Below are 9,403 nucleotides of genomic sequence, written 5' to 3' on the forward strand. Positions count from 1 at the left end.
AAGACAGAGATTCTCAGATCACTCAAACAAGCAAGGAAACGAGACCAAAACAGATTCTCTCTTCAAGAATCTTGAGTTGTGAAGCATTGTCCCCTAGGCATATCATAGCGGTAGCCATCTTAATCAGGCAGCTGGGGTTACCTATGAGGGCCCTCAACTAGAAGGCCCTTTGACACTCTCTTGTAGAAGGAGGAGTTGGGGAGTATCTGTAGGTTCTAGCTACTCCCTCCCTCCTGTGCCCTCCCTCTCTCCCTCTTGTGCCCTCCCTCTCTCTTGTGCCCTCCCTCTCTCTTGTGCCCTCCCCCCCAGCTCTGTCTAATTCTGCCTCAGCTGTTTGTGGTTCCAGGTGGTGCTATAGACTATGGGGGAAGAGGTTAATTAAAGAGGGAAGCTACTATGAAGTTTTTGGGAGATTGTTACACTAGGTGAGGTAGGGGTTTTCAGCGCTATGGCTATTCTTGGGTCACACACAATCTTAGCCATGCTTATGTAAGTAAGCCAATAAGCTCATTGCTTCATCAAGGCAGACTTGAGTGGAATCTTCTCTTTGATTTGTTGTTGGCTCCCTATCTGGACTGATTAGACATCTGTTCAGATGTCCCCCAGGAGAAGTCACACAGCATGTGGTTAAAAGTAAAAGGACAGAAGACCGCATGCCATTCAAGCTGTAATCAAAAGAAATATGGAGCAGTATCCTAATGTAAGACAAGGAGGACTGCAGCGTATAGACCATTACCAAGAATAATGAGGGCAGCTACAAGTGGTAAGAGACATAATCGCCAGAGGGTTTATGGTCCCCAGTGTGGATGTCACAAGCCGAAAGGAGAAAGAACCACTTGTACTAGTGGACTTTAACACTCCTCTCCTGGAGACAGAGGGAGTAAGAGGCAGAAACTCAAACAGGAATACAAAAGCTATCAACCTATCTCATAAAGGACCTGGCTCTCCCTAACAACACAGCAGGCACACAGAACTTTCACCAGGTTAGAACAAATCCTCAGACATAAAACGCATTGCCACACATTTAAAACAATCGAAGTGGAGTACATTCTCCCACTGTACAGTTAAATTAGAAGCCAGTGCAGAAAGTTACCTAGGAAATCTCTAAATATAACACTTTGAAATAACTTTAATCAAAGACGACGTCATAAAAAAAGTTATACACACACACACACACACACACACATGTAACACAGACAGGGTTTCTCTGTGTAGCCCTGGCTATTCTGGAACTCACTCTGTAGACCAGGCTGGCCTCACAGTCAGAGATCTGCCTGCCTCTGCCTCCCAAGCCCACAAACCACCTTGTGTGCCATCACGGTCCTGCTAAGGGACCTTATGTTTTGAATTGAATGACAATGAAAACCTGGGGCCAGTGAGGTGACTCAGCTGGAAAAGTGGCTGCCTGGTGACCCAGGTTTGATCCCACAATGGGGAAGGAGAGAGCTGGCCCCCTCACGTCATTTTCTGACCTTCATGCCCCCATATGCCTTCATGCCTCCCCAGTCCTCCCTAGCACCTACATGCTTTTGTAAGTATGCAAATTAATTTTAAAAGGGTTTTTCTGTGTGGTTTTGTATAAATGCTCCTTTTAAAGCAAACAGGACGATAAAGGAAGAAGGAAGGAAGGAAGGAAGGAAGGAAGGAAGGAAGGAAGGAAGGAAGGAAGGAAGGAAGGAAGCCATCGGAGCCTGAAGTGGGATCACCTAGGGTGGGCTTCTATCCATCTCCCTCTCCTTTTCCTCTCCCCTCCCCTCCCCCCTTTCTCTTCTGCCCACAATAACAACAACAACAATAATAAATAGAAAACGCAAATGAAAATGAAAGCAGGAAACTGTTTCAAATGCAGGTAACCCTTTGCCGGGAGCGAAAACTGCAGTGTTGAAAGTAAGGCCCTATGAGAAAAGAGGTAAACCTCTAATCTTCCTGTCACTAACGGTCCACCAGGGGAAACCAGTCCAAGAAGAGCAAGTCGGACATAAAGAAGCAGGGGAAGGTGTTTTTGAAACAACAAATTAGTGTGATCATAGACCAACAAGTGAGTATGTAAAGACCAGAGCAGAAGTCAACCGAACTGAAACAAACCAGCTGAGGCAACTATCTCCTCTCTCCGGAAGTCTGCCCTAGCCCCTCCCCGCTCTATTCCCCACCTCACTTGTTCTCCGTCACGTGCCCAGACTCAGCAAGGCGAAACCTGCGTGGTTTCCCTTATGCACAGATCCTAGCATACAACACATACATGTGAACGTGGGTACGTGTAGGTGTCAAAGAGAGCTCATGAGAAGAGGCAGCATCTGGCTACGAACATCAGAGCTGTGAGGACTCTGTCTGCGGAGACTGACTGCGGGCTATTAGAATTTCAGTATGCTGGAGAGACTGGAACTCTGCAGGTCCCGAAGCTAATGACCTTATCTTGGGCTAAGTTCTGACCTTCCAAACAGCCATTCCTGGACTACCTTTCCATCACCTTTCCATCGGAACTAACGTCTTGTGGCTGTAGATAAAACCCTATTAAAACCTACTGACTTAGCTGGGCGTGGTGGCACTCACCTTTAATCCCAGCACTCGGAAGGCAAAGGCAGGCGGATTTCTGAGTTCGAGGCCAGCCTGGTCTACAAAGTAAGTTCCAGGTCAGCCAGGGCTACACAGAGAAACCCTGTCTCGAAAAACCAAAATACAAAACAAAACAGAACAAAAAACCCTACTGACTTAGCAGGTAACTAGCATCTACCAATCCAAAAGCAGGGAATGGCATCAGATGGGTGCCTTAAGCCTATAGGATAGCCCCCATCTTGGTCTACCTGCCTCTCTGAGGTACCCACTGATGTACTTTAAACTTTGCCTTGATTATGACTTTCTCTCTTTTGTAAAACTATAAAAACTTCACACAACCACCTCCTCGCTGGAACAAGGAATTTGGGGTAAGCTAAATCTATGTTCTCCGGGGCCAGGGTCATTCAAAATGGCTCCAGAATAATAGATAGTTATCTATTATTCCCTTTACATCGGCAGTCTCAAAATCTAGAAAGGTGACCAAGAGAGTGTAATACTAGGTGATAGGAAGGATAGATAGCTGGCAAAGGGATGCTCTGGACTGTTAATGGGGCTCCCTGTAGCCCGGCTAGAGGCTCCATATTCCCTCTTTGTAGCTTGGTGCAATGATGGAACCAAGTTGTGCTTATGAGATGTGAACAGAAATGCTTCTGGAAGCTTGTGGAGCAGAGCAAACCAGTCCTGTATTTATTTATACATGCTAACTCTCCACTCCTCGCTCCCCAAACCTGAAAAGCCATTGATCACGCCTAATTCACCCGGCTCTTCCTGCCTGAAGATCCTTTGGCTCCTTTGGCTCATTTCTACCTTTCATTTCCTTCCGCAACCTACTCCTTCTCTTTCCTTCATGAACTCCCAGCATGACATCAAACCCATTGATTGATGTTCACTCTTTCGTGTCCTTAGACCTCAAAAACAAAGTTAGGGCTAAGGAGTAGGTAATGAGCTCTGTGAGTATCCAGCAACTTGTGACTGTTGGTGACGACTTGCAGTGTGAATTCTTTATTCTGAGTCTTTCTTCCCACTTTTTGAGTCTATCACAAAGCATTCATATTGCTTACTTTTATCTTTTTTTTTTTTCTGTTCTAGGCATTGAGTTCAGGAGAGTGAATACAGCAGGCAAGCGTGCTGGCATGGAGTTCTGTGTCAGCCCCTGCATTATAGTCTATCACTGACATATGTGTTGTGGCCTAGAGTAGCAGTGTGCCTTGAATACTCTCCTTGCTGTTTTTTTTTTTTTTTTTTTTTTTTTTAATTCCTGTGAGAACAGATAAAGCCTGGATGCTGGATTTACATGATATTCAGCCAAGTTTTACCACTCTTTTATAAAACAGCATTGTTAAAGCATTGAGGGTTTTCATCTTTATTTGTGGAAATTAACTTTTACAAAGCAAAGAAAATAAAATTCCACCGGATGTAGGAGTGATTATAATTTAAATTACACAGCAGCCTCTACTTGCAGGCACAAATGATTTAATATAAGTTAAATAAAGTTGCTGCCCCAGTAATTTGTTGGAGGTTTTAATTCTCGGTTTTTAATACAAAGAACTGAACCAACCAGTAAATCCTGCTGTACAACTTCACTGATGTCCGTCTTTGTTCTCCCTCTTCTAAGATAATCTTGGGGTTTTACCTTGTAGGCATTTCCGGACCTGACTTTTCTGTGTCAGGAGAAAAACAACATATGTACAGGAGATTTGAGGAGGAAAACTGGATAGATAATGGAGACAGGTGTGGCTGGATGGGAGCCTAGGGCAGAGGAAGGTATGGGGGAGAGATTCAAAAGGAGGGTGATTCCAAACAACTATATGTAGACCGACTATTTTATAATCTTCCTTTAGAAAGGAGTTTAAATGCAGTCACTCTGTACGAAGACAATGTTCCCTCCTAAAGCCATAGGTTGTCAAATACAATGTCCAGTGCCAGGCATGCAATACCTCCCGTCAAGGCTGTTGGTCAGGGGTCATTCTAGAGACCTCCCAGAACAATATAATCTATTGACATTTGCTCTTGGTTGCCCACTGGAATGGTGGTAAGACCCTATTTCTTAAGACACCACCCAGTCCAGTTACAGGCTATAAAGAAACCAAGCTGGTACTGACTTGGAAGCTTCCTACTGGCTGGTTTTCACAGGACTGGAAGGAGCCATGTAGGTTGCTAGGGGAGACCAATCATCAGCAGTGTTACCCAGCTGTGAGCTCCTTGAGTGTCAGGAATGACCAATCTATGGGCACAAAAGTGCCATGAATCTTAAGGGAGTAACCAATTGCATTCTGGTTAGGTTTAAGGCTCACTCCTCAAGAAGAAGCTCATGGCTGGTATTGTAAATGAAATCTGGCCAAGAATCCAGGGCTGGAAAGTTCATGGGCCCCAGGAAGGAACCTTCTAAAATCATTTTGCTGAATAGACATAGTATCAAATTGCCACTAAGCACTTACTTCTGTTTTCAAAGACTAGCTCGGCCCTCTGTCCTTATCAGTGGAGCCTGTTATTGCAGTGACAATGCTAATACAGAGCCTCATGCCTGTGCAAAGTGCAGGGAGCAAGTGTCTGTGCAGTGCCACCCATAAATAGTACGCTGAGGTCATGTCTAACCTCCGTAAGGCTCAGGGGGCAATTGTGGAAGAGGAGGCAGAAGAGAACAGTATCTTCCAGCCATGAGAAGGCCACTACATTCATGAACCTCACCGCAGACGCAGCGGCTGCTGCACAAGACAAAGCTATTTAACATTCCAGCATCAGGGCAGGAGAGGTACATGAGGCCTCAGGAACCCCAGGCTGTTGACAGCTGCTTGGGGGTGGGGAAGTTTCAGGGCTACGGCCTCTGGTAGGTTGAACAGGCTTCAGTGATGACCTCATACTTAAGTACATACGGTCAGCACTACCTGAACTCACGGGGTTATTAAAAGAAGAAGAGGAGAAAGATAAGGTCATGAAGTTGGAGGTTCTGGGAGGGATTTAAGGCTGTCTCTGTGGGGCAGTGAGCTGCGCACAGACAGCCTGGTCTCCAGTCGAGCGTAGGTCTTGAACCCCAGGGGACCCAATGGGTGGTGATTTCCACCTACGAGGGACAGAAGGTGTTCAATCATGTCTCCTGGACCCCTGGCTCCTGTCGAAGTTGCAGCTCCCATTGCCCCTGCAGGAGAGGTGTGTGACTATCAGTCACGCAGACAATGTCCCAAGCTCCTGGTATTCTGGCTAGATTCCACCCCCACAGTTACCTGACTATAGCCAGGTATGTTCCTCCCACGGTTACCTGATAGCCCAGCCTACTATAAAAGGGGCTGCTTGGCCCCTCCTCCTCGATCTCTTTAAGCTCTCACCTTTGTTACTCTCATCTCCTTCTTTTGCTCCCTTCCCCTCTCTCCACATGGCCATAGCTGGCCTCTCTCCACCTTCTCTCCTTCCCCCTGCCTTTCTACAATAAAGCTCTAAAAACATAGACTGTCTCTGCTCATCAAGGCCCACTACGATTGATCGATGGGATAGGCTTTCCCATAAAGAGCCATGTCTAACCTCCCTCCAGAAGGCCTTCCTGCGCTCCAGCCATGGACCAAACCAAGGACTCTCACCTGCATAGGAATCACACAGCGCCTCCCTCTCTCTCTCTGCCCTCTCCTCCCTTCTGCCCCAGGGCTGACTGAGCTGTCGGGGGTTGGGGGCATTCTGTTCTCAGCTCTTCCTTGGTTTTCAGTGGTATCTGGGATGCCCAAGACTGAGAACCTGGTACCTAGGACTGCCCCTTGTCCACTACCAGCTGAGCTGGGACCAATGGCTTCACACAGCCAGACACCCACAGGGGGCTGCATGGGAAGGGTGCGACAGTCCTTCTGTGTCTGCCTGCCCAGAGCACTGGAACTCTGGTGGCACGTGGGTTTTCTCCCACTCCCTTTATTCCCCCAGTGCCCACTGCCCCACAGGTCTCAAGAGGTAGATAAAATAAAAATACATCGTACATACGATTCTCAAAGAATGCATTAAACTATCATGTTAAATAAAAAGCCCTTATAGTGACAATTAAAGACTTTGAAAAAGAAAAAAAAACATATATAGTCTGCCTTGACAGTCATTGTTTTAAATATTGTCATAAACACTTTTAAATGTAGAGCATGCTCCCCCATGCTGAAAGGTCATTTACATAAATTCTACCACATTTGAAATAATGGCTTTCAGGTATTGGATACCCTCTACTTGCTAATAATCGTATCTTTAAAGACAGTTACGATGGTATACACCTGAAATCCCAACTCTACAGAAGACAGAAAAATCACAAGTTTGAGGGCAGCCTGGGCTACATACTGAGTCCCAAATCAGCCTGAGAGAACAAGAAAAAGAAAAAAGAAAGAAATTGCAACTTTATTTACACTATTGCGTTATTTCAAAGTATAAGTCTTTCAGCTGAACACTGACAAGTTAATAATATTTTCTAAAGTTATACACAGACAGCATATACCTTCGATGGGCTTAACCACATGAGTTTCATACAACAGTTTAAAGATTCGCCTGGAGAATCATTCGCTATCACAAGTTTTCAATAATAAATTTGACATGTGAAAATTCCTTTTCTTTCCTATTTGTCAGAGAAAATCAATGTAACAATGTTCACATCTCAACATATAACCCTTAAATATTAACAAGAATCAGCTTGTGTTAGAATCCTTAGTTCTCTGAGCAAACCCTTGCTTCCGGATCTAGGTTTACTCCACAGCATCAGCTCCGGGTGGTTCTGTGTGTGCGGACATGAGTGTAGGTGATAGTGGTTCTTACTTGCTGGGCAGCTGGGATCAGCCAGGCATCACACTACATCCTTACGTACGTACATCTCCTTCCATAATGGTCACAACAATGGATGGCAGACATGATATGCCCACCCTGCAGATGACGATGGGTCTTAGAGAGTGTCAAGACAAGGCTCAAATTTAGCTAGTTGGTCCATGTCTTAGCTGAGATTTGAACAATATGTCCTAGAGCCCAAATCCCGGCTGCTAACCATCAGAGGACTGTGTGCATGCCAAGCAGCCAGACCCCAGCCACACAGTGAGGGACTGGAAACTGAAAACCACAAATCAGTCATTAGCTACAGGGAATTCCATGCTCTGTGTCTTTTAGTGAATTCTATTACTCTGATATTTAGTTTATATTTATTTATATATAATATATTATATGTCATAATAATATAGACTAATATGTAATTTTAATACACCGATATTATATTTATAGATATTTATAAATAAATATTTATTTATGCAGGTAGGAAAGGTAAGACAATGTCTCATGTAGCCTAGTGTGGCCTCAGCTATCCTTAAATACTCTTTATCATCATGGATGACCTTGAACTCTGACCCTACTGCCTCCACTCCCCTGCTCATCATGGTTGGCTCGGACTTCTGTTTGTTTTTTTAACTTTTTAAAAATTGATTGATTGATTGATTGATTGATTTTACATCCACAGTTTTCCTTCCCTCCCCTCTTCCTAGGCCCTCCCCACCACCTGCTTCCTTACTCCCCAATCTACTCCTGTTCTGTTTCTCTTCAGGAAAGAATCGGTCTCCCATGGGTTTCAAAACACCATGATATATAGCACTTCCTTTCCTATTAAGGCTGGAGGAAGCCCCCTAGTAGGAGAAAAGTGTCCCAAAGGCAGGCAACAGAGTCAGAGGCAGCCCCTGCTCCCACTGTGAGGAGTCCCACAAGAAGACCAAGCTACACAACTGTAACATGTGTGCAGGGGGCCTAGGTCAGTCCCAGGCAGTCTCCCTGTTTGTGGTTGGTTCAGTCTCTGTGAGCCCCAGGTTCGTTGATTCTCTGGGTTTTCTTGTGGTGTCCTTGAGCCCTCTAGTTCCTGCTATCTTTCCTCCTCCTCTTCTGCAGGATTCTCTCAGCTCCACATAAATGTTTGGCTGTGGGTCTCTGCTTCTGTTTCTATCAGTTGCTGGATGAAGCCTCTCTGATGACAATTGGATCAGGGACTAATCTATGAATATAGCAGAATATTATTAGGAATCATTTCATTAACTTTTTTCCAGTCATATTTGGCTCCACCCAGGTCTCTGGGCTACCCAGCCTCCAGTTCCTGGCCCTCCATGCAGTGTCAGAGGAGGGCTTCCTCTCATGGCATGGGTTTCAAGCTGGACCAGTCATTGGTTGGCCACCTCACAATTTCTATGCCATCTTTATCCTAGCACATCTTGTAGGCAGGACAAATTTTGTGGCTTGGTTGGTGTTACAATCCCTCCACTGGAAGATCAACTTGGTTACAGGAGATGACCAGTTCATGGTCTAGATGTGCTATTGCCAAGAGTCTTAGCTAGGGTCATTCTCATAGATTTCTGGGAGTTTCCACTGTAACTAGGTTTCTAGTTTGTCTCAGAGATGTGCTTCTATTCCAGTTGTCTCTCCCAGTACTCTCTCCCTTTGACCTTGCCCAACCTGATCCTTCCTGCTCCCATGCCCACCAGATCCCTAACCCTGCTCACTTGAGATGTTGAGCCCTCCTTGTTACTTAGTTTATATGGATCTGTGGATTGCATAGTTATCCTTTACTTTATCGCTAATATCCACTTCGACTTGAGCACCTATCATGTTTGTCTTTCTGGGTCTGGGTTACCTCACTCAGGATGATGAACCCTTCTAGTTCTACCCATTTGCCTGAAATTTTTCATGATGTCATTGTTTTTAACAGCTGAGTAATGCTCTGTTGTGTAAAGGTCCCATCCTTTGGTTCATGGACACCTAGGCTGTTTCCAGTTTCTGGCTATTACAAACAAAGCTGCTGTGAACATAATTGAGCAAGTGTCCTTGTGGTAAGGTAGAGCTTCTTTTGGCTGTATGCCCAGGAGTGGTATAGCTG

Source organism: Mus musculus, chromosome 13 (genome assembly GCF_000001635.26).
Source record: "Mus musculus strain C57BL/6J chromosome 13, GRCm38.p6 C57BL/6J".
Lineage (NCBI taxonomy): Eukaryota > Metazoa > Chordata > Mammalia > Rodentia > Muridae > Mus > Mus musculus.